The sequence below is a fragment of the Grammomys surdaster genome, unplaced genomic scaffold (genome assembly GCF_004785775.1).
Source record: "Grammomys surdaster isolate TR1022 unplaced genomic scaffold, NIH_TR_1.0 126051, whole genome shotgun sequence".
Lineage (NCBI taxonomy): Eukaryota > Metazoa > Chordata > Mammalia > Rodentia > Muridae > Grammomys > Grammomys surdaster.
Window position 1 is genome coordinate 782913 of NW_021620862.1, and position 25497 is coordinate 808409.

Below are 25497 nucleotides of genomic sequence, written 5' to 3' on the forward strand. Positions count from 1 at the left end.
GCTATTAATACTTGTAAAGCTACCGGAACTAGAAATCCATCACCTGCAGAAATGCAAGTCCTTCATAATCTAGGGTAATTAATATAGTTTGACTTTCTGATGCTCTCTGCTTAGCAAAAATGGATGACAACTCCCTTTTTTTATGATGGACAGAAAGATTTCTAGAGAGATTTCTCAGGGAGCAACCATTTCTTCTGTGTGCCTCTTCAATGTTTAGCGAGTTCTCTGAGTGCAGAAGCATACCCTGGGTGAAGCTCTGGTACCTGGTGCTGGAAGGTAAGAAAGGAGGTGGATCTTGGGAGAAGAGCAATAAAGCTGGCGCCTAGCCACATCCCCACCAACCCAAACAGCAAATATGCAGATTGCAGACAGCAATCAAGTTTCAGTCATGTTTCCCCTCTGTTACTTCCTTCAAAGAGAGTTGAAAGGCCTTCACTTCTGTTACTATAAATAAGGTGGTACTTACAGAGTCAAGTTCCGAAGCGTTGGATTTAGTTCTTTACCCATCTCTACATGAAGATACTTTTGGCAGACAAATAGCAGGACTCCAGATTCTTAGCCAGACCTTGTCATGTGTGCCTGTGACTTCAGCTACTCAAGAGTCAGAGGCTCATAAGTTTAAGGCTTCTTGGGTTACAGTGTAAATTCAGTTCCGGCCTGGGTGACCCCTTTCTCAAAATAAAGAGTAAAAATAGGCCTAAGGTCCAGTAGATCACTTACATTGTATATGTGAGACTTTGGGTTCAATGTCCAGAAATACCTATTCCTCCTCTAAAAATCAATTGTTCTTTAAAAGTTCAAGCCCACCTTCCTTTTCTACCAAAATAAACTAAGCTGGATACATGAGAGACTACAATAAAACAAAGAAAAGGACCCTCAGGCTCTACAACAATCAGTGGGACATTTGAAAATATATATGGCATATATTACCAATATTTCTGGCTCAAATTAGCTGTTCCCTCCTCCAGGATGGTTTGACTGTCTCTACCCTCCAGTATTAATTATGCTTTTCCTATTCTAAATATAAGTCTTTCTTAGTCAAATAGATTAATACATAAGTTGAAGAACACAGGTCAGCAGAAAAATAAATCACCAAGAAACCAAAGTCTCAAAGATAGTCTTTTTAAAATTTTCATTATATTTACAAAGGTTTATCTCCAGACTTCTAGGATCTTACCAGTGATACCTGTGTTTATGCACCACATTCTCTAACCACTGAGAAATCTCTGAAGGCCCCAAATACAGTATAGACTATACATATTTCAGATAGACTGAAAATGATCATTTGTCTATTTTGTTTGTTGTGCTTGGTTTTGAACCTACTCTGGCAGTTCAATTCCCAGCCTTTTGTCTGACAAGCAGATTGCTTCAAAGAAGAGTTGCCAATACTTGCTGTATTCTCTCATCTCTACCATTTTATGAATTCTAGCTTGATACCCATGGCCTAGCACCCTCCTCCTCAATGGCAGACTGGTGTCCAACTGCTCTCTTAAATGTGTCATACCTGGACGAGCCCGAGTCTTTCCAGGGGCATTCCTCACTCAGTGATTGACAGATGAAGAGGATGAGTAGCCAACTCTCTCACCTCTAAGCAGTAGTGAGTGTGAGATATGTATTTTGCAATGGTTTCAGTGCTATCACACTGGATTAAGAGCTACTTTCAAATTGGAATTACTAAATTCTAGGATTGATGTCTGCTTTCAGGGATGCATCAACTCTGGCACCTATTAACAGTCACGTTGGCAACAAAGGTTCTGAAAGGGTGGCCTATAATTGTTCTTGCAAAGACACTGGGAAATTCACCTAGTCAACAAATAGATGTACACAGGTTCAGCTATGAGCCATGTGGCAGACTGCAGAGGTGTGCAACAGGAGTTTCAGAGATGATGAAGCTGAATAACTCCTCTGCCTAGTCACTGAAATCTGGACCACGAGTAAGTGCTCATGTCCCTCCTCTCTGAATGATGGAGCAAACAAACCTGACATTTCCCCAAATGTACATAGCCCTCCAACCCACCAAGGCTAAGAGAATGACATGGAAAAGGAGATGGGAATAATTTAAGAGATGGAAGGTATGGAGGCGTTCTTTGAAGTGCTATCATTTAGGCATAGCTATTGCAAGCATGAATTTATAGTAACTATAGTTAACTGTACTAGACCTACAAAAGTTCAGGACAGCCAAGATTCTGGCATAGATAAAGAGGTGCTCCTCAGGCCCAACTCCTTACTGAGAAACTACTGATAGGTAAGTTCTACAGGGGGGGATCATTGCTTGGGGTAGGGGGATGTCCTATTGTCCCGTGCTCTAGTGCATGGCCCTACATCCATGAACATGTAGGCAGCATGTAGGACCTACTGGGTTATTTTTTTAAAGACCTGAGGTTTGGAGGGGGTATCTTGTGTTTTGTGGGGAATAGAGAGCAGACTTAATCATATTTCTTTGTATAATTGTATGAAATTCTCAGGAATAAAGAAAACTTTCTAAACTATAGCATCCATAATACGGGTAGTGAAAAGTACTTGATAACAAGGAGGAGTGTCCACATTGCTGGTCTGTGCAGCTATGACACTCTCCCTTTAAGTCATTATTTTATAGGGTACCTTTAGTTATTTTAATAAAAACAGTTAATGTAAAAAACTGATGTGAGTGTTATATGGGAATTTTGTTTCTACTGCCCATCAAAACACCTCATCCAGTGACTATGTAGGTCCATTCTAATGCTGTCACAGTAGCATAATTGCCTAACAAGGCACTTCTCACAAACATTTCTGTTCTCATACAAAGCAACACCATACTGTTCTTACATTCTATCACTTTTGCATTTTGCATATTTATGTCAGAGATGTCATAGCCCTATCTATCTATCTATCTATCTATCTATTTATCTATCTATCTACCTATCTATCATCTATCTATCTATCTATCTATCTATCTATCTATCTATCATCTGTCTATCTATCTGTCTACCAATAAATCTATGAAAATTGTAAACAATCTGTTTTAAATGCTTTCTCTTGGGTAAGGTGGTGCATGTTCAGGTAGGGTATTAAAATCAAGCCAGTATCTAAAACCTCTGTTTTATGACTACACAATTACACATCTACAAAATGATACAAGTGTGTCAGAAATAAAAGTGAGTTAGGATGAGTGAGGGGCTGAAATCAATAAAGCAGCCTTAAATCCTATCCTCCTCAGCAGTAGAGAGATGATTTCCCTGCCTGAAGCATCAGACATTATAGAACTCTGCATTCATTGTGCCTGTCCAAATGCTCACACCCTTATATTAAAACTTAGCTTAGAAGCTACGGTAAAAGATAAGCAAGTATGGAAACCTACTCAAGGAAATGTATGGGAATGTGATTTCTTTCTCTTAAAAGAGTCAAAACCTACCAGAACGGTCCTTGATGGTAGTTAGCAGCTTAATGACTACAATTTATTTCTGATTCTACTCCTCATCTTCCTGCTTCTTTGGGCTAGTTCCCCAATATCTTTAAATTTGCTTGGCACCTGAGTTGAGTCTTTCTATAGGGCATTGCCCCGAGATCAGAGAGTTGTAATTGAGGACCAGCTGACCTACTGGTGTGTGTGGTGGCTTGCATAAATAGGCATAGTTCAAGGAAGAGTGTAGTAGGCATCCTGGGAGAGGTGCAAAGTCCTTAGGAAGGATGGAGGAAGGAATGAGGAACTCTGGCAGAGGGAGAAGCTTGCTGGAACAGGTAGCCTTTAAGCTGGGACTGGAGAGATGAGTAGGATTTTAACAGATGGATATTGGGTGTGGAGGAGGAGACCAGGTCTTGGAGCAGAAGAAACCCAGAAGAATGCAATGCTGGCTCAAATGAAAAGGAAGATGGGTTAGCAGGGCTCAGTTGGAAATAGAAGAGATGGGCCTGCAGTGAGATGGAAAAACAGTTTCATCTTCAATGTCCAAGAATTTCTATTTTGAGAATAGTGTTCTGTGAGCAGGGAAGCAGTATGTATAGGGATGGATCTGCACTTTAAGAACACTCATCTGAGAAATATATTTTATTACATTTGGTTGGTTGGTTGGTTGATTGATTGATTGATTTTGTGTGCAAGCATGTAAGTTTGCACATGTTGTGACATTTATATGGAAGTCAGAGGACAACTTCTTCCTTTCCCCTATGTTGGACTGTGTAAGGGTATCTTGGTTCATGGCTAGGCATGGGCCTGGAACCCTGAGACACCAAGGGAGAAACGGCAGGCGTTCAGCCATACCTCCAGAACCCAGAGTCCTGACATGCAGTCTCATTTCCATAGACCTATATTGCTGAGTCATGTAGGCCATTGCAGCCCCTCCCAAAGTGCACAGGTAGAGGGTGTGACTATAGGCCTTCAGGCCCTAGGGATTTACATACTAATGAAGGCCAGATGGCAGAGCAAATTAAGCATTCCACCCCAGATCCTTCACCTTTCTCCCTCCCTATTTAACTCAGGTCTGCCTAGTTTCCGGGGGTACATCCAAATCCATCCACCATCTGCCGTGAAAATAAACCTTTCTGGAACCAAGGACTTCCTCGTGTCATTGAGGTCTGCTGTCGCCAATGCCTCCAGCCTCTGGAACCTTAGACCTCATGTATGTGGGACCCTCCAGCGTGGAACACCTCCGAGACACCTCCACTGTGGCCCTCTTTTTCCCACACCCCTATGTGTTTCCAAAAGATTAAGCTCAAGTCTTCAGCTTTTCCTATGGAGCCATCTTGCTGGCCTATATATTTCTTTTATTGGGTATTTTTCATTTTGCTGTGCTCAACCATTTTATTTTTAACATTTTGGGATGAAGTCTCACCAGGAAATCCAGGCTGCCCTGGAATTTCCTAAATAGCTTGGTTTAAAGGTTGACCTTGAACTTATGATTCTCCTACCTCTACCTCTTGTGATTATAGGTGTGGGCCAGCAAGTCATGGTACTGGTTTCTTAACTGACATTTGCTCAAGGAGATTTCTCTCTGGTCACTCAATCATGCTGTTTTATACAGAGTATATAACATTTATTTTTTAATGTGCACGTGTTTATTTTTCAACTCTGCCACTGTCATTGGCTGCTGAAAGCATGAATCATACAGTTCTGCCCATTACATCTTCCCAGAGCTTTTCAGAGAGACTAGTACAAAGGAGGACTCAGTATGTCCTCATTGAATATATAAACTGAATAAAATATAGTTAACTCACCAGGAAAGAAGTTGTGCTGCTTGGAGATATGTTTAAATATACAATTAGGTGTCTAGCAATAGAGACTGACTTATATGACTCAACCTTACTGCCCAGTGTGTATAAAGAAATCTTACACTATTTTTTGGTGGCTATTCCTCTTGATTTCTTTATTCTGTCATTCCTTCATCTTCCACTTCCAGCATATTCTGGTCATTATTTCAGCTAAGTGACAGGTCTGGTGGATTTCCTTGTGATCTGGGAAAGACTGTTCATAATCAATTTTGTCATAACCATGATTTGTTAAAAAAAAAAAAAGTATGGGTGTGCACATGTACATGCAGGCCATCTAGCAGCTTGTGACAAATTTCTGGTATCCAAACTAATAGGTCCAGGATCTTTCCTGGAAGCCTGGCTTTGTGATTTCCTACAAGGTATGGTGCTATTATGATGCTTGGGGTGGAACATAAATGGCTCTGAACTCTGCCGCAGGATAACGTTCCTTTTTAAAATGCTTGAATCTTTAGAAAAAATCAAGCTGAACCTACAAAAGGCTATAAAAATCATACAATTTTATTCTAAGTTATAAAATTAGATGATAGGAGGCTAGACTCTGGGCTACAATGAGACGAACTATAAATACTGAGGAGGATGCTAAGAAATAAGCCATCTTGACACTGGAATGAAGCATACATTTGAGTAACTGTCAGTGCATCAGGGAAGAAAGAATGATGCAGGATGATTTTGGTTTTGAGACATCTCTCTTTGTACTTCAAGATAACCCCAAATTTATAACCTGCCCTCTCAAATGATATTATAGATGTGTGGCACCACTTGAGATGATATTTTTAAAAATTAAATCTCATCTGAAATGGACCATTACTAATTAACGTGTTCATGATTTTTAAAGGAAACACAGCTAGAGTTCTGAGCTCCGACTCATTTCATATACCATTCACACAGTAAGAGAGTATCCTGTAACTATTTTGTTTGGACCTATGGGTAGCAAAAGGAATAATCCAAATGTCAGCTTTTTGGACATTTTGAAGATAAATGATATTTTTCAAAGAGATTGGCATAATAATTTTAAGCTTTAAAACTTAGTAATGAAAATGATGCTTTTCAGCTGTTTTCAAAATTCACATAATTGGCGAATGGGGTGGAGTTCAGTGGGCTGAGTGCTTATCCAGCGTGCAAGATGCCCCAGGTTCAGATCTCAGCACCATTTAAACCAGGCTTGGTGGGATGAGGCTACAACTGCAGCACTTGGGACGTGGAGGCAAAAGATTGTAAGATCATTCCTGATTACTTAGCCACTCTGAGGGTCTATCAGCCTGTAATAGATAAGATCCTGCCTCAAATAAATAAACAAATTGACACAGATAGAACTCTTGTGTTTCATATTGTCTGACGAATAAAATTTGCTGATTTTTTCTTGATGTATTCCTCAGTGATGTAGAGGTTTCAATGGTTCTGAAAAGGAACAGAGCCTTTTTCCAGGAATGTCTTTGTGAATAATGATCTGTGTGTCTCGGTGATGCTCTAGACTTTGGGCCCTTCTTGTTGTCCATTGCTGAGCCAGGCAGTACAGTCTCATAATTCTCTTCTTACCAGTGTTATCAGGGACAAATTTTCTCTCCTGACCCATAAACCAAGCTGTGAGGCTTGACCCTGAGTTTCATGTCTCCATTTAGCCCTCTGAGAGTCCAGTAAGGCTCACCTCAACTGTCTCATTCTTTGAGGAGCCATCATCCCTTCTGTGTTCAAGCAGCAGCTAGATGGAGAATGGGACTTTTCTGTGGTCTGTGGCCCCTAGGGTCCTCTCCTATGACATATACCTTGTGTTATCTGTGCAGAACCATAGAAAGCATGGTACTACGAGCTTAGCCTTCCAAACCATACACATTGAGAGTTAACTCTGTCTCCCCTGGCTATATGTTAGGGTACCCTAAGTAAATTCTCCTTACTTAGTCTTGGTGTTCTTGCTCATGGGATTACATGGGGATTATAAATAGGTGATGAACAAAATCACTTCGCAGAGCATGTGTCACCAATAAAGAGAATTGATCAGTACTGATGCTACAAGAATGTCTACAAGTCACGTTCTGATGTTCTCTGAAATGTGAACCTTCCTGAGGAATCCTTAGCAGATCTTCTTCCAGTCAGGAACATCAAGAACATAGTAGGTCTTCAATGTTCATAAATGAGTAGGTGTGATTGTCCTCAGAATCTATTAAATAACATATAGTTTGAACAAGAATGTGTTACTGGAGGGCTGACAATATATTATTGACCTGTAAGCACTTTTTTTCATGTCCTTATTTGCCCTGCAACAGCTCCAGCTCTGCCTGTTGTCTCAGCCAGTTTATTAATAGCACCCTCCCCCATGCTCTGAAAGCAATCTAGTTTGGAAGATAAATGTTATGATCACCCTAGTTTTCAGAAGAGTCTCATCAGCTTGATTCCCAGAATCAAAGCTCCTCACCCAGCAGTGCACACCGCACACTCAGTTGACATTGTGGACAGCATGTAGCCTGTTGCTGTATGTGGCAGGAGTCCATGCTCCAAAGGAAAAGCTCAACCTTTGAGGACAAGAAGGAAGGAAGGGCAAGACTCAGTTCATTTATTAGTCCTTCTTTTCCTAAAAAAAAAAAAAAAAAAAAAAGAACTTGGGAAGGATATTTGCTGGGAATCTAAAAGGATGAGAGGGGTGCTCTGGAAAATCCTTTGCAATTTAGAATGATTAGCAGAACAATCTTCCATGAGTAGACCATTCTAGAAAACAGCAATAAGTATAATAAACCCCAAAACAGATTATCAGTGTGGCATCTTGGCCCACACTGAAGGTGTGAACAAAGTAGGTGTCCACTTTACCAGCTCACAGCTCCTTTCCTTGACAGTTTTGCCTTCTCAGACGTGTGCCCCATTCCTTCCATATCCCCATATCCTTGGTGTCCCCTCCCTCCTGTGAAAATGTGGACAATCCATCCCCACTTTTGGATCAGCCTAATAGTATTTTACTTCCCAAATCATGTTCTGGCTTAGGCAACAAGAGTGTCATTCCCTATTAAGAGACTCCAGAAACTCCAGAAAGAAAGGGACCTGGACCTAGTCATGGATTCTGGAGCTGTCTGGAGCAGGCCTAGAAAATGGACAGAGAGCAAAGGCTTTCAACCCTGTTCTGGATGCCAGCCCCTCATTATTGGCAGCACAGCTTCTACGTGCAATAAGACCTGGCTCTATGAGTTGATAGGAAAGGTAGATGAGATTATATTCGGCATTTAATGCTGAACCTCGAATGAAGGCCAAGAACAAGTGCTTTAGTGGTTCATAGACAAGACACAGGGTTAGCTTTTGATAAAGGACAGACAACTTGACACTCTACCTCTGAAGAACAAGGATATTCACAGTCTGCAATGCATTTTTTTTTGAAAGATTTACCTTGGTTCCTGGGATGATAAGTGCCAAGTTAGTCATGGCTATTATGATGGTAGTTATTATTCTTGAAGGGGCTTATTGAACAATAGACACTGACTTTGTTGTACTTCTTACAATGGCACCAGGGGCTTTCCTCAATTCAGTTGAGAGATGGATTTTCTTCCTTTCAAGTACAATGCCAAATCCTGAGTGAAATGCATCATTTCATACATTAATTGCCATGAAGGAAAATATGTGTTTGAGGGGACTGCTGTGTTTCTCCAGGGGCCAATCCTAACCTTGACTATCCCACTTGCTACTTAGCAAAGGTCACTTCTGTGCATCAACCTGCTCTTACAAGGTTAATTGTCAGTTTTAAACATGCTGTCGAGCACAGTCTAAAGCACTCAGGTAAGACCCTGTTATGAAACAGGGTTTCAGCTCAGCTGCCACTAGTCACGTAGTTGTACCCAAACTTGTGTTCTGATAGAAAAACAAACATTTGGTTAGCTCCTTGTGCATTTCTGGAAGAGACGAAGGAAAGGGGTGGAATCTGACCTCTGGGCAGTCACTTTCCCAATCCTGCACTCTGGCTGGTGTTCAAGTACACAGAGGCTGGAAACACCTCACCTGCTCGGGCCTGCTGTCTTCTATACTAAAAGGCAGCCAGTGTCAGATATAAAACAAGAAACAAAGAACATGGTGACTTTTCTGTGTCATTGTTCCTTGGAACATATTTTTCTAAGTAACTATACATGACTGTGACTTACCTGGATTCCAATTATCATTGGATTTTCATGATTGCAATTACAGGACTTCATGTGGGGAAAAACAAACAAACAAACAAACAAACAAAAACAACCAAGACCAAAGCCTTTGGCAAAGGACAACAGCCAGAGCTTAGAGAGTGCAGGGCATGGGCTGCCAAAGGTGACTCTTGAGACTCAAGCCTGGAAATCATGGAGATGCTGTACCTGCCACTAACTCTAAGCATTGATATGTCACAGAACCCTGTGGGGGAAGAAACTGCATGCCAACGAGATATGTGACAACCAATAAGCTAAACTGCTGAGAACAGTGAGCTGGTGATGTTCTCCACCATGGTGCATGCTTATATGACCACCTTTTTAAAGAGAACCAGTGATGCAAATTCTCATGGTCACCCTGTTCCCATTTGCTTTGCTCACAGATTGTCTAGACTACTTTGATGGTAGTGGTGGTACCCTCTCCCCTCTCTTTCCGTGTGTGTGTACCTCACACATGCAGGTGCCTGCTGAAGCCAATGGGGGAACCATATTCCCCAGCGCTGCTGTTACAGGTGCTTATGAACTGCCTGACATAGATGTGGGAAACAGAACTGAGGTTGGAAGAACAGTAAGAACTCTTAGCCATTGAGCCACCTCTCTGAAAACCCTTGCTTTTTATGTTTTAGGCAGACCCTTGTTAATACCACTTATTAGCCTGGAGTATACAACAATCCTCCTGCTTTACATTCCCATATGCTGAGATTCCAGGTACGTACTCCACTCACTTTACATATTGTACTTCATTGTTTAGTAGTCCCAGGGAGCAAATGTAGGGTCTGGCACATGGTAGATAAACGTACAACTACTGGGTTATGTCTACAGTTCTTTTTTGCACTACTTACTTGTTGGTATTTTATTTGCTTGCTTGTTCTCACAAGTGAGCAGGGAGCTCCTGGAAGGTAGGGACATATTCTATTCTTTTTTTATTTCTAGTTCCTGGCACATGCAGAAGCTCAATAAAAATTGGCAAAACATGCAAAATCATAACTTTGACAAAAGGGCTTACATTCTAAACCACTGACCAACGTGTTGGCACCATCTGTGACTCTGTCACGTTTCAGCAGAGACCTTTACTTCCAATCTTCATGCTGTAAGTCTTTCAAGCATCCACAAAATGTGGTCTGAATGTCTGTCCTATGCCAGCTACTGAGATGACTATGCAGATGGAAAACATCTTTTCCCTTCCTTTAGCAAGATTAGTCTCTGTCATGAATCACACTCTGTATATTCAGAAGCCACCCTAATAAATATCACTGGGTTTATTTGATAGCTCTGGCTGTCATTTGAAACAGAGAACCAGTCCAACACCACTGCAGTTAATATCAACTCTACAGCTCCAGGCCTCAACTGGCCAGTGTTTCATCATATGGAGACAATCTGAATTTTACTGCCATCAAAAAACAAGGGCAATATCTAGTGGAAGAATTAGGAATGCATATCAGCTTTCACAGCGCTGCATGGTGATTATAAAAGCCCACTTTTGTGTTGCTATGAAAAGCATTTCTAGTAGCCAAACTATTGTGCTGCTGTGAGGTGGGTGCAGAGAGCTCAGTGGCCTCTCTGCTTTTGATCTTTTGAATTTCTGGAGTTGGGAGATTTTGCATGCTACGATGATAATCTGAGAAAACATACAACCATTATAAAAGGAAGTTTTTCTATTAGTTCAAGAATAATCTCTGATAGCAAAGCCACCTGGCAGAACCATGAAGGCACATATCACCCGTATGAAGACCAAATATATTTTTTACAATGGCGAATTATTTTCCTCCCTTTGTACACATGCATATGGTGTCTATTCGGATACCAGTCATCTGCAGCAGTGTATCATTGGACTCCAGGAATAGAACTGAAAATGTTTGCTCCCAATTTCTATAAAAATAAAATTTGGTATTAGTTGTTCTAGTTTTCCATAGGCACATTTCTCTTTGGCGATGGCATCTTACCTTGACTGGAATTTGAGAACAAGTGTGAATGGAGCTACCATGAAATATGGGTGTTCTCCCCTGGATGTATTTGCTACTTCCTATTTCTCCCTTCAGTGGATAATACTTGCTCCACTAGGAAGAGTCCATCTTCCTGCTGAGTCTCAGTCATCTGGAGACACTGGACTGCTAAACCTGATCCAACCAATCTGTCTGTACATCCATCTTTTTACCCACCCATTCATCCACTCATCATCCAATATAGATTTGTTGAAAGGTGTGCCCACTATTTATTGTGGAGCCTTTCCCAGGGAGATGTCTGGCTGTGGTGTATGTGTTATGGTATATATTCTATCAATATGTCTGTCTAAAAAAGTGCAGAGTGCTTCTATCCAGAGTGACTATGCACCAACAAGTGGGAGTACACTCTGACAGATTCATTTCTTTCCCGAGTCCTGTCCAGAGATTTCATCTGCTACTTAAAGGAATTCTAAGTATGATCAAATAAGCCAGTCCAAATGAGGTATTTGGGCTTCAGGAGACACTGGTTTGGGAGTGGGAGACAACTTGAGCACATGGATCACAGAGATAATCCATTCTAATGCCATACAAATCCTTTAGTCCAAACAGAAGGGAGGAGGAGGAGAGTCATTACATTCACTTAGGGAATCCCAAACTCACTCCAGTGCCTGAGAATCCAAGAGGGAGAGGCAGTGGCTGCCATTGCTGCATTAGCCCCCAGCGCAGATGAAGACATTGCTGGATTTCTAGATGAGATTGGGATAGTTTCATTGAATCATAGCCTTGGAGAGTCTGAGCTCAGAGATGAGTCCTGCAACAGTACTGAAATGAAAAGTAGAAAGCTAAGATCCCTCATTTAAACAATAATAAAACTTCTCATGAAGTCTATTGTCAGCAAGGACAATGCTTTTCCCCAGCTTGGGCAACCCTCTGGCAGGCTGCACATTGGACCTCTGTGAAAGGCTGTAGCACTTCGTGTGCTGTTGATTTAGGTTCCTTAAGGGTATAGAGTGTTATATGGGAGGATGGTGTCAAAGAAATGATGGGAGGATGGGGAGGTTGGATTCTAACATGAGCTCTACAGTGCACCAACTTGTTTTGAAAAACAGGCAACTTCTGTGCTAACACTGTTGTTGCTATAAAACCAGGAGACTAAATAACTTTTATCTCTAGCTAAAGCTATGGGATTTATAACACACCAAACACATGCCATGAAGAGGTAAAAGCAGGAAGTCAGTCATGACAGAAACACAAAGTCAGATCTGCCCAGCTCTCCAGAAATATTCCTGAAGTCTTCCTTGGAAGTGATGTTTTGCTTCCTGAAAACTGGGGAGACCTTATTTGTGCAAGTTGTTGCTCGTGTTCTCCACTTTTCACCTTGTGTACTTACTGTTGACATACACATCTTGCTTTCCTCATGAACGCTAAGCTCCTTCAAAACATGGTCCATCTTTTGATCTCTTGCCACGTCTAGCCCTGGTTCCATAAATACTTGCTAAATGAATCAATGGTCCTCTGAAGAGTATCTGACTAGCTTTTCTTCCAAATAATTATTCTTTCTACTTCAAAGATAAAATTGAGACCCAAACAGTCCAGCTTATTTATCTCAGTTTACAAAATAGAAGTCTCAGTTCCAAAGTACTTAGAGTAATGAACTGTTCTTTAATAAACCTCCATGGACATCCATGCTGATGACTATACCACTAATATCAAAACCCTGAGCAATAGAGATAACAATAACAACAATAATGATGACATCAAATACACTAAGAAAAATAATAATTGAGTGTTTTGACTAGGTCACCTTTCTAGCTTAGAACATGGTTTTTAGGGAAATATTTCAGATCTAAACTGAGTAAAATCAGGAGGGTTATTTCTTATATTACTTCCCTACAATGTATTATTTTTAAAATATGATCACTGCTTTTGTAACCATGGTGACCTCTATATGTGGTAGTTTTTAATTCATTCACTTGTCAAACATTAAATATCATGACTCAGATGTAATGCAACAGAACAAAGATATGAAGTTGAGAGTAATATGGTCTCTTCAAGAGTGATAGTGCAGAAGAGGAAACAAAACATAAAAACAACACGTGGATATAGCATGAGGTTCTGAATGCAGACAAACTCTCACTTTTCAGGACAGAAGCTGTACTTGTCAACTATCACCATGAGTCATCCAATTTATTGTACTGGAAATTACTGATGTTGAAGATCAACCATTAAAAATACAAAGACATGTGCTATGAGATATTCCCACAAGGATTCTTCTCTTGTGGAATAGCAATCTGCTTCAAGCCAGGGAAATTCAAATAGAGGAGAGACAGTCTGTCAACATTCCTCTTTCTTTTGAGCATGTAGAGATTCCTTGGAGGTTGGTGCTATCAAGACATAACTGTGCGAGGCTTATCCCTGACAACTAGATCTCCTTTATCCCAACCTTCAGCACAAACATTTTGACTCACATTTCCAATAGTGCCAATTTCAGGAGTTAGAAAAGCTGCCCCTAATAAGCCTGACTTCCTACCTGTGGAGTGAGGTTTTTATATTTTGTTCCCCAAAGACCTTTTTTGTGGTCTGATAAAGTCAATATAGGAATAATGAAGATATACACATATATTATGTAAATAATAGTAAAAGCATCTGAATAATGCTAAGGCTAAACAATACTTTTCAGAAAGAAGTTCAATAACTACTGTAGTTTTGAGGTTGCGAAGAATATCAATGATGTTTAGGGATGTATGAATCAACAAATCATGCAAATAGCTTTTGATTCTACACATTGTGTCAAGACTACTATTATCTGAAACATTCATTGCTAGGATGGGATAGTTCCACTACAGACCAGTAAAATTCAAGATGGAATTGTGGGAACCATTCAAGTTCTCAGAGTCTGCTGAATTCTCATGAGACTTCTAATGTAGAAAACATCTAACTGTTTTAAACCTGCCCTCTAACCTTGGCATGATCCTGCAGGTCTAGTACTCCAGAATCTGAGGCAAGAGAGCCATGGCTGTGAGGTCTGCTCTAGCCTGAGTTACATAGTAAGAACTTACATAGCAAAACAAACAAAAAAGCAAAACAAAATAGACACAAATAAAAACCTGTTGTCAGAAATTAATACAGACAAAATTCATTAAACTCTCCAATTTCTCTTAAATTAAGTTTTTCATCTGAAAACAATGACATTTACCCCAAATTTTCAGTGATGTCATTACTTTCTTCTTCATCATGAGGAATTTTTTAACTTTCAAACTAAACAATACAGTCAGAAAATGAGCTTGAATTCCAAATTTAGCAAGCAGCCTGCATGATAGAGGATAAATAGAGGGTAACACTCTGGTATCATCTTTACACTTTTCTTCACTTGGTAAAAATCTATCAGAATAGTTGACTTCATATTTTTAATTCTTATAAAGTAATATATGTTTTTAAGGAGAACAAATTTTTAATATTTCCTTGACTTTCTTACCAGACTACTCATTTTAAAGCATTAAGGGGTTAGGTACGTTGAGACACAGAAAGCAAAAAAGGAAAAAAGAGGCAATGAGGGAGGGACTAAGGAAGGGAGACAGGGAGGGAGAAAAAGAAGGAGGGAGGAAAAGAAGAAGGGAGGAAGGGAAAGAGGGAGGGAGGGAGGGAGGGAGGGAGAGGAAAGAAAGGAAGAAGAGAGAGAGAAAGAGAGAGACAGAGACAGAGAGATATCATGAAGAAGTTTGTCATTTGCTTAGCTTCTGGTAGATATGTGTGTTTGAAGAATTTGGAGACCATATCTTTTTGGAGATAAAGAGCAGTCTCCTATCCCAGCTCTAAATTAGGTGTAGCTGGATATTAGTGTACTCAGACCAGATACAGTTTGTTATGCACCACTTCTGGTCTGGGAAATAAAACATTGAATAAGAAACAGTCTCCGTCCTCAAGGACCATTTAAAAGTGAACGGAAGATGTGAGCAAAAACGCACCCAGGAAGTCTTCACCCACACTGGATGGAGTAGTATGTAGAACAAATGTAGAAGGAGGCGAAGAAAGGATGCAAATGGCTGACAGTAGAATAGAGTTCCTGTTGTCAACCAGCTTTGTTGATTAAGCAAGATTCACACTGTATTTTGAGAATGTCATGGGTTATGACTCTGATTAAATATCTCTTGTCTTTCTTATGACACTGAGCTCTTAACGGTACTCTGTTTCCTTTACTGTGGTAACCTATATCCTTGCAGAGTGTTTCTAGATCAGATCACAATTTCTCAATACCTACTTAGGAATACTTGAAGGAAGGGTAAGATATGTGGGTTTGAAACAGAAGGTCTGTAATAGCTTGACTAGTAGTATTGTGTGTGTGTGTGTGTGTGTCTGTGTGTGTGTGTCCATTTGTGTGGATGTATTTATATGTGTGTGTTATGCTGGGGTTGGAAGCCACAATACTATTTCAGGTGTTGTTTATCAGATGTCATCTACCTTGATTTTTGAGACAGAGTCTCTCAACGGTCCTCATGCTCACCAAGAAAGTGAGGCTGAATGACCAGCAAGAACAGGGATCTAGCTTTCTCTACCTCCTCAGTTCTAGAGATCAAGCACACTATGGCCTATGGGTTCTAGGGCTTGGACTCATGGTAAATTCTAACCAATCCATCTACCTGTCTACCTTCTAGATGTGATAATCTGAAAGCCCAAAGTGTTGATTAGCTCATCTGTAAAATGGGAATGCTGCTGCTGCTGCTGCTGATAATAGGTGGTGTGTTTGTACAAACTGCATGATAGCTATAAAATGGTTAGCAAAGTCACATTTGAGACAGCTGTTTTTACAGAGAGAAGAACATAGAGCTGAAGTCTAAGACTAGTATGAAGCACAATGATGCACTCTTGTCTTTTTAGTACAAAGAACGAAGACGGGGAAGTGGTAGGTTTTCCAGGGAAAGATATGAACATGGAAACCAAGTTGCCTTACTTTCCAGGTTTAAATATTTTTCATAATGTCTAGATAATACCTTTCTAGATCAATAAAGTATTAATATGATTTTATTCTCTGAAACCAAGCAACATTTCTAGTCTGTCTGCTCCAAAGATTAGGGAAAAATAGGATTCAAGGAAGTTGATATTGTTTGTTGAGGGGAATTCTTAAAGACACATATGTGATTCCACATGTCTGTGCTACTCAAACATTTTCATAAGGAATAGTTTTGAATAATCTTTTCAAAAAGATGTCGCGTATGTGGTCCCAGGACATGAAACACAATCTTATTCAAGACTGGCACAGCTATAGCTCTCAAATGGACTTAAGTTTGAATGTATCTTCATGTGTTTAGTCTATGAAATACAACATGAACATGTGACTAATGCATTCATTTGTATATGCACCAAAATAAATCAATATTAAAAGCACACATATAATTAATTCTCTTGTTATTACACAAAGAGGCTTAGTAGCTAGCTGAGAAGTGCATGCTTGTATGGTTGAATGAATGGTTATATTTGCAGCTATTCAATGCTGTAGTTACATAAACACGCATTAATATCTGCATTTTTTTTCGAGACAGGGTTTCTCTGTGTAGTTCTGGCTGTCCTGGAACTCACTAAGCAGACCAGGCTGGCCTTGAACTCAGAAATCTGCCTGTCTCTGCCTCCCTAGTGCTAGGATTAAAGGCGTGCACCACCACCGCCCGGCTAGCTGCATTTTTGATGGAGACCCAATTCAATAATCTGAGTAAATATTCCTCTTGATATCTGGCATGTGGTACACATTCACCAAATGTTAGATGAATTGTAGCATTTCAAATGAGTAATGAGGGTGGGAAATTAAAGATCTCTTGAAAAGCAAGAGAAATTAGATGCCTAGCAAAGTTGATTGGTAGAGAAAAAAAAATCTCATTTTTACACCTACTTAGTTCTCTCAGCTCTTTTCCAATGCAACTACAGCAGCATTCACGTTATAGTTGCATAAAAGCAGTTAGAGACAAACACTTTTTCACAGATGAGCATTCTGGCTTTCTTTCAGCCTTAAGTCATGGTTACAGAGCCAGGCTGAATGATACTTTTAAGGCACACAATAGCTCAACTAGACAATGTCAACTTCGAATTTCGTATGAGCGAGTCAGGTGGTCCTCTGCCCCCTGTCTTCTCTCCCACTTGCTGTGACTCTGAATATGTAACAGGAGAGGAGAACACTCTGCTGGGAATCTCTACTAACCCATACCATGAAAGTCACATTTGAGAATATTTGTGTTGTTGGCCTTGAGTTCTTCAAAACTTTCCCCTTTAGAGAACTTTCTTAAAGCTATGCATTTCTTTTCCTTCTGATTCCCTTGCATAAAAATTCATAAACAGCTTTTAATTGAACTATTTGCATAAATATGTCTTTTTACTAGGGTTCCAGCCAGAATTCTCTTACCATAGATTTTTTTTTTAATTTCAAAGTAATCTTTAGAAGGGAGGAATGAACTGTGGTTTATTTGACTATCTAAAAGGAGTTGGTGTGGGGGTTGCTGAGCCACAGTGAACTGGAAGCAGCAGAGGGGTTCTGGGTCTTAAACCAGAGGTTATAAATTACTCTCCAGTGTCTGGACTTAGTCCTTTCTCTTTTCCTTGCTATCCCCCACTCTTGCAACAGTGTATTTGGTTCCAGGAGGACCCCAAATAAACCAATCCTTCCATGGAGCTTCAGCATTGAGGCATTACACAGTTCCAGAGAGCAAGTAGGACTATGTCAAAAACCAATACAGCTAAAAGCACGGGAGAACAGAAACACACAATGACATCACTTGTCTCCCAGACACCAAAGAATTTCAATCTTGTCCTTGAAAACCCATTTCTTTGATTCAGGGCAACCCACCTTGAGCAGAGTGCAGTGGCCCTAGAGAAGAGAAGATATAGGTGCCCACATGATCAGTTCCCTGAGCCTCTTATATTCCATCCTATGAGCTTGGAGCCATGCTTTCTTGACAAAAACACCTTGGCTTTCCTTTCACTGAGGCATCTATCCTTACCCCAGGCCTTCTCACTCATAGAGAAGCACAGCTTTCCCAGAATGAGGCTTCTCTGTGATCTTCAGTGTGGGGTCTAAAACCCCACTCTGAGCTTTCTTCTCACCTCTCACATGCAGTAGTGAGTTGTACAGTAGATGACAAGAGAGCGAAGAGACAGAATCCCCTGAGGCTAACATCTCTAACCTGCTAAATGACACCAAATGAGGACACCTGGACACTTAGGTTTCACCAATGTCAATCACATCCTGTAAGAATGGTGAACTCTTTCTTTTATGAACTTCTGGACCTTGTTCCTTCAGAGTCATCTCCAAAGATAGAAACAACACAAAAAGGACTAAGCTCAGAGACTGAAGAATAATATAAGATTTATGATCTCTAGTCTAAGACCCAGAGCCTCCACTGCTGCTTCTGGTTCTAACTCCAATCGCTGGGAATTAGACAATGATTAGGAAAAGGCCAGGTGTTTAACCATTTCTGGACTTAGAGGTAGATACTTGAGTCTTAGTTTTGTTAGCATGGGTTTGATTCTGTCCGTCACTGAAGCAGCTTATTTCACATCTCTAGCTTTAAAAGGCCACCTTCCAAAAGTATCCCTGATTATGCAGAGGCCTTGAGCTTACACTTGAGACACACTTACAGTAATGGTTGGTTTTGCTGATAAAGCAGCAACAAACAAACAAACAAACAAAGAACTATTTGTTTTGGCAAAGCCTCAGAGAACCCCTACCTTCCCTTTTTCTTTCTTTTTTGTATTTGGTTTCCCATTCTTTCATCTCCTAATAGTATAAAGATTGCTTGATTAGCATCAAAAAGTGAAGTTAACAAAAGAAACAGAAGCTGAGCTCCCTATTAAATAAGATTGTTCTCCTTATTTCTGGCAACTCCAATTCTGAAAGAAAGCTAGCAAAAAAAGAATCCCTCTGGATGACATGTCTCTTTTTAAGATTCTACACTGTGTTTTCCAGAAGGAGAAGGGTACATAAGCTCGATCAGGCAGTTTGTAGCCATTGGGAAATTAGTATAAGCACATGCAGAAGAGGCATCAAAGTTTTCAGAGTTTGCATGCTGCCCTCTTCTGGCTTGTAGGTTCCGTCCTGTCAGCACATCAAAAAGTGTTTATTTCAACCCCACACCTGTGTGTAGTATACCTGGAAACACAGAAAAGACTGTTGAAAATATTCAGGACATTGCATCAAATCTACATCCTTGAAGCTAACCAGAGGAAATAGACTCATTTTCCCTCCGGCTTCTGGATTCCCATTTGAGGCTGTCCACCGTCACAGTCTCACATCACATTCTTGTTGCGTGAAACATATCATCCTCCACCCTCTTAACTCCCACAGGGCTCTGGGACTCATCTCTACCAATTAGTGCCCCACCAAGGGCTGGGGCTGACAATGTGCTGGAGAAGCAAGGGGATTTTCCTACTAGAAGCAATGGTAGTGCAAGGACGCCAAATTGATAGGTTAGTGTTGCAATGAATGGTCTAAGGACCACATTTATGTTGCCTGACATGTGATCAGGTTTGGGTTTATACATTATTAAGTCCATGTGTACAGTTCTTACAGACAAGAGAGTTATGTGATAGGAGGAGAAGCAGGTAATTGAAGAAGCAGATGCCACCATAGATCAAATTTATAATTACATGTCTTCCCCTTCTGTGCAATTCGTCTACATGCTGGTCCTTTGTGGGACTGGTTAGAAGCCCAATATGTGGCACATTTCCTTGGGTTGAAGCTGTTCTCCTAACTACTTGAAAGATTCTAACATGGAGCTCTTGCCTGCCACCTTGCATATCAGCTGATATGCCACTGGAGCACAAGTGCGGCTGGCTCAGCCTACAGTGTGCCCGGGAGACTGCGACTGCAGTCCATCATGGTTTTCCCTTGAATCAGGGAATAGTCAATCTCATATCAATAGAACCCAGGACCCAACTCAGGATACAGCACCATTCTCTCGAATCAAAAGCTAAGATGGAGGTTTTTTTAAATACTTGAAGGCATGTGATTTGTTTAAATTATACCAATACATACTTGGAGGAAATCTAGATCTCTGGTTCGATATTGTGAGGTGTAAAGAGAATGAGCCTTGGAATGCTTTTCTCCATAAAAATGATAGCACAAAACAGTGAATAATCAAAACACTGTGTATGTTTATACCTGTATCTCCATCCAGATATATACATATATCTGAAAGCCACACATATCTCAACCTGTACAAAATGAATGTATGCAGGCTCTCACTTGGTCAATGCAGCACACCCAGCATGGCTTTGGAGTTGAGCAGCAAGGGGAAATGAGTTATAGAATACAAACAAATGCTGATACCAAAACTCTCCAGGCTTGCAGGATGGCTCGGCAGTACCAGCCTGATGGTCTGAGTTTGTTCTCAAGATCCCACTATGGAAGGAGAGAAGTGGTTCTCTAAAGTTTTTCTATTACCTCCTTACATGCAACACACACACACACACACACACCCCAACAGTAATTAATAGTAATATTATTAGTAGTAAGCTGTTGTAACTACAAATAAACTTAAGCTGGGTGAGTTGCATGCAATGACTAGTGAACATCTTACAATCAGTTTATCTGGTGTATGCAAAAGATAAAATATAATTCTCTACAGTACTCATGTTACAGTACAGTAACATGTTCTCCCTTAAACATAGCATTTACTCAGCACAGCTATTGCTTGTCAAGACTTTTTAAAAGTGTCCTGTGTGATCACTCACTTTAGTCAAAGGGCAAAAATGTGACATTTTCCTAACTCCATGCAGAACGACGCATGCATTCTTCCTAATGACGAAAGAACACAGTCATCTGATTACAAGAAAATAGGTCAATTTAAACTCTCCACGGTGATATGCAAAGTGAATAGCTTTCTTATTACTTCCTTATCTTGCTTGGCCAGGCACAAGATTTGGGATAAGGGCAGTGCTGAAACTCTGGTACCACTGAGGGATGAGCCAGCAGTGAACTGTCAATGAATGGGCCTCTACCAGCAAATACTAGGAGCTGACTGAGTAGAGTCTTACTCAGATTCTGCATCTGATTATCCACATGACATCCTAAAGAGACTCCTACTCTGTCTCCCCAATCCAGAAAAAGCACCTCTTCCAGAGGGTAAGGCCTGAGGACTGTCCAAAACAGGACAGTCCTTTATCACAGTTACTCAGTCCCTTTGGCTTTTCCGGGAAGATGGAACTGATTAAGCAACGTTAATTTAATCATAAGTAATCAACATGGGGGAAAAATTACATAACCAACTTCAAAATTGTGAATCAAACATGGCGAAATCCCAGGAAAATAGCTATTTTGTTGCCCTCCCCCACCTTTCACCTCAAGAATAAACACGGAGAAATCTGTACCTTTGACGATTAAACAAAAGTACAAACTACGAATTTCATTGCGTGAAAATGTTTATATTTTGTACAAAGTTTTTCAGTTCATAGTTTTAACTGTGTAACCCAGGCTGGCCTGGAACCCACAATCCTCCTGCCTCAGCCTCTTGAGTACTGGGATCAATTCATTATGCTTTTAACCTAATTTGAGCGTTTGGAACTCATCCTGTCAGGGGTTGTGAAAGACAAATGTATTTTTAATTCATCAATGAAGGTAAGAATATGACAACTGCCTTTTTTTTTTTAAATTGCTGCCTCGCTTCTTTCTTTTTCTCCTTCAAACACAGCCTAAATACGTGGTGATATTTCATCCATAAGCCATGTATCCACTTTGGCTACATGCTTAGGAATTCAAGACCATGACCAAGTCTTCTGTGGCTTCCTGGTGCTAGAGAGAGCACACGAACATAAGGTAGCCTAGCTACATTCAAAACCTGCTTTCTAGACAATTATATGAGTGGTCATCATTATAATGCAGATCACCAAGGGGTACCCGCACGACAGTGTGCAGGTACTGGTGTTATTTTATTTATTTAAGATCGCGGTGAAGTTTAAAGGTCTGGCTTTTCCACCTACACAGAATCCAATAGGTGAATCCACCTGGTGGCCCCAGCCACACGGAAGCAGTGTAACTACCCAGGAGAAGTCAAGAGGGCATTCACTCGGCGCTTCTCTGTGAACCAGCCCCGCGGGCAGACGTGAATCTACCCTAGGTGCCTTGGAAAGGGAGAAGACAGAAACCTGTGCGCCTCAGATAGGTCATGACAAGCCGCATACCTGCAATGACGAGATGGAAGCTTCTTCCTCGATTCCCTTGTGTGTCTCCCTGTCCCTCTCCTCTCTGTGAATGACACGATCCACAGCGGGTGTGCGCCGGATCGTGCGGGGGCAGCCGCAGCCTGGTTCTGCTGGAGGCCGGGGAAGCGGCTTGGTTGCGCAGAGCGAGCAGAGCCCAGCAGAGTACAGAGGAGCGCCGAGGGCGGAGCGCGTCCCAGCCGCGCCTGCAGATGTAGGAGCTGGAGACAGCACTGAGTCCTCTAGGCGCTGCATGGGGATATTATCACAGGCTGGGGTTTCTATTGGCTCAGAACACCAAACAAATCACACTAGTCACCCCCTCCTTCTCGGGCTTCACTCAGCCCTTGCTTCTCATCTAACGCACAAACATTGTACACACACACACACACACACACACACACACACACACACGCACTGCAGTCGCGCTCTGTATTTCTTCCTTCCTCCTTACAGACTGGATTTACAACCTTGTGGGCAGCTTAACATTTTGTTTAGCAGACTTCCAATCAAAACCTTGTCATGTAGAGAAATCCACCATACTTTTTACCCATAAACCCCATTCATGCCTTCAGATCATTCTCTTCAGGAGGAACTCAAATTGTCAAGAATATAGAAACACACACATATACAAGCACACATGTGTGTGCACATGCTTATAAAACCAGGTTCCTTTTGTTTTGAATATCCCAGGAGGGTGAAATTAAAGGCAAGCTGATCCTATGGCTGAAAATGAGTTTAACTGATAATTAAAGTCTTAAATGAATTTAGCACAAAGTATCCAATGTTTAGATTTATTTTCTTTTCCACATAGGGGTCATTATTATCCCTCTATTTTCCCTATATTTTGAAAGTAGAGATTTCTAATACAAATCAGGTTATTCAGCATCCAGAGAACATAGACCAACACTTGCACACTTGGCCTGGACATGATAGACCAGCTCACTGTGATGTTCGCTGGATGCTGACTTTTTCTTTACAGGATTTTTGGTCTCCATTGACCTCCTCAGCACTGAACCTCCCCGTGTCTCTACTGACAAAGACACCTGAGTGAAAAATCATTATCTGCATACATGTACAGAGATAAACCTTTGACCCTGTTAATGAGGACAAAGCCTAAGAAATATCTGAGACCCTAGTTACTGAGCTGAGAAATTTCAAAGAAAATAAGATTTTACCTTATTTTATAAAACAGCCTACTATGATCTTTCCTCAGTATGTTTTATTGGTGCTCATGGAACATGAATCGCCATTTTCTTGGTAGAAACTGTTGCTTCTGAAACCACAGAACTCTACTTGATTTTTGGCTTGACAGTTTCTTTCCCAGAATTATCCCATTTTGTATGCCATATTAACACCTGGCAGTCTGGCTTCAGCCAACTCAGAGCACCCCTAAGTTCAAAATCATAGAAAATGATGTGTTTTTAAAATTTGCTGCCAACAGACAGTTTACACATTTAGACCCATTCCAAGAATTCGGAATTGCAAAGCTGCTACTCAGAATGGGCCAACCTAGAATCAACCAAGACATCCTAGATTCCCCAGGGGAAGAAACTGAATAATAAAGCAGCTTGCTGAAGATAACACCAAACATAGTTGGAAGATGGAGTGAAGGCCTCCCTTCTATCTTCTTGGACTTATCTTCCCATACTAACTATGTGACTCAAAGGAAGCTGAAGACATAATACTGCAGATTCTAACCAGAACTCACCTTTGCCCAAAAGAACTATCAACAGGGACTTAATTGTCCGACCTGACAACCATTCTTTACATTTTTTCAGGACTAGTCATATATGTAGATAAGTTATCAGTCATTTGTTTTACAGCTGCCTTTCAGAATGAATGCAAATAGGAATAACCCACAAATGGTATCAAAACAACAATAACCAATAAAGCAAGTCTTTTATTTTGCTTATTATATACAGGGCTCATTATAACTTTTTCTATCTCTAGAGAGACAGTGTCAGTAGAGTCATGAATAATGTAAGGGCACAGATAGAATGGCTGCATGCTTCAGATTTGGAAGGCTAAAGGAGGACCTTGAGTCCCAGGCATGCACAGGCTACATATCCCAATTTTGCTACCCACTGTCCTAATAAAACAGAAGGGGGAAGAGAAGGAGGAAGGGAGTAGGAAGAAAAAGGAAAGCACAGATAAATCTTCAATTTCATTTTAGGTAATAATTCATTCCAGTTAATGAAGAGCAAAACTGGATGATTTAGAAGGCATTTCTTGAGCCTAATCAGTTAGTTATACAATTAGTGGAAAATAAATCATTGGTATATATTCCTTATTCTTCTGATCATTTACTACTTTAAGAAGACAGCCTTTTTTAAAAAGATTATCCCTATATGCTACAGTTCATTAAGCCTTACTTGTAAATGACATGGGCATTGGTAATAAGAAAACTCTTGTGCCGGGATAGGAACAGTAATGAGTTGGCTGCAGTGCAGATTCATGGCCAGACACTCTTTATTTTATGTTCTACTCTCCCTTGTCGCCCTCTTTACTTCTATTGGCATTTTTTTTAACAAGAGGCATTTGATATTGGCATGCATTCAAGAGAGGTGAAAATATAATGATTATTCCTACTATGATATATAAGAGATGCTCAGAGAACTGAGGGTCTTAGAGATAGAGCTCATGGGAAAGCAAGAACAGGCTTTAAAACGGAGGGAGATATACCTACAATCTGTACAATAGTTTAAAGACATTTTCATTTTCATCAATACTTTCTCTATGTGTATTTCTGTGCATGCATATATATGTTCAAGTGTCTATGGTTGCAGAGGTGTATAGGTGAGTGTACTTGTGTGTGTATGCATGCATGCATGCATGTGTGCCTACATGCATACATGAGCCTGCAGGCCAGAGGTCAATCTCTAATGTCATTCCTCAGAAAGTGTTCACCTTGTGTTTTGTGACAGGGTCTCTCAGTAGACATGGGTCTCATCCAACAGACTAGAATGGCTGACCAGTGAGAC

At 40.6% G+C, this 25497-nt stretch overlaps 1 protein-coding gene across 1 annotated transcript in view; it reads right to left on the reverse strand.

The window, feature by feature from the left end:
• The window catches only part of Grem2 (gremlin 2, DAN family BMP antagonist), an 89165-nt gene extending 66424 nt beyond the window's left edge, over positions 1-22741 (reverse strand). The window contains exon 1 of the mRNA XM_028755250.1: positions 22496-22741. The gene's annotated coding sequence lies outside the window, so the exon portion shown is untranslated. The remainder of the gene's footprint in view (positions 1-22495) is intronic.
• Between the last annotated feature and the right edge of the window lie 2756 nt (positions 22742-25497).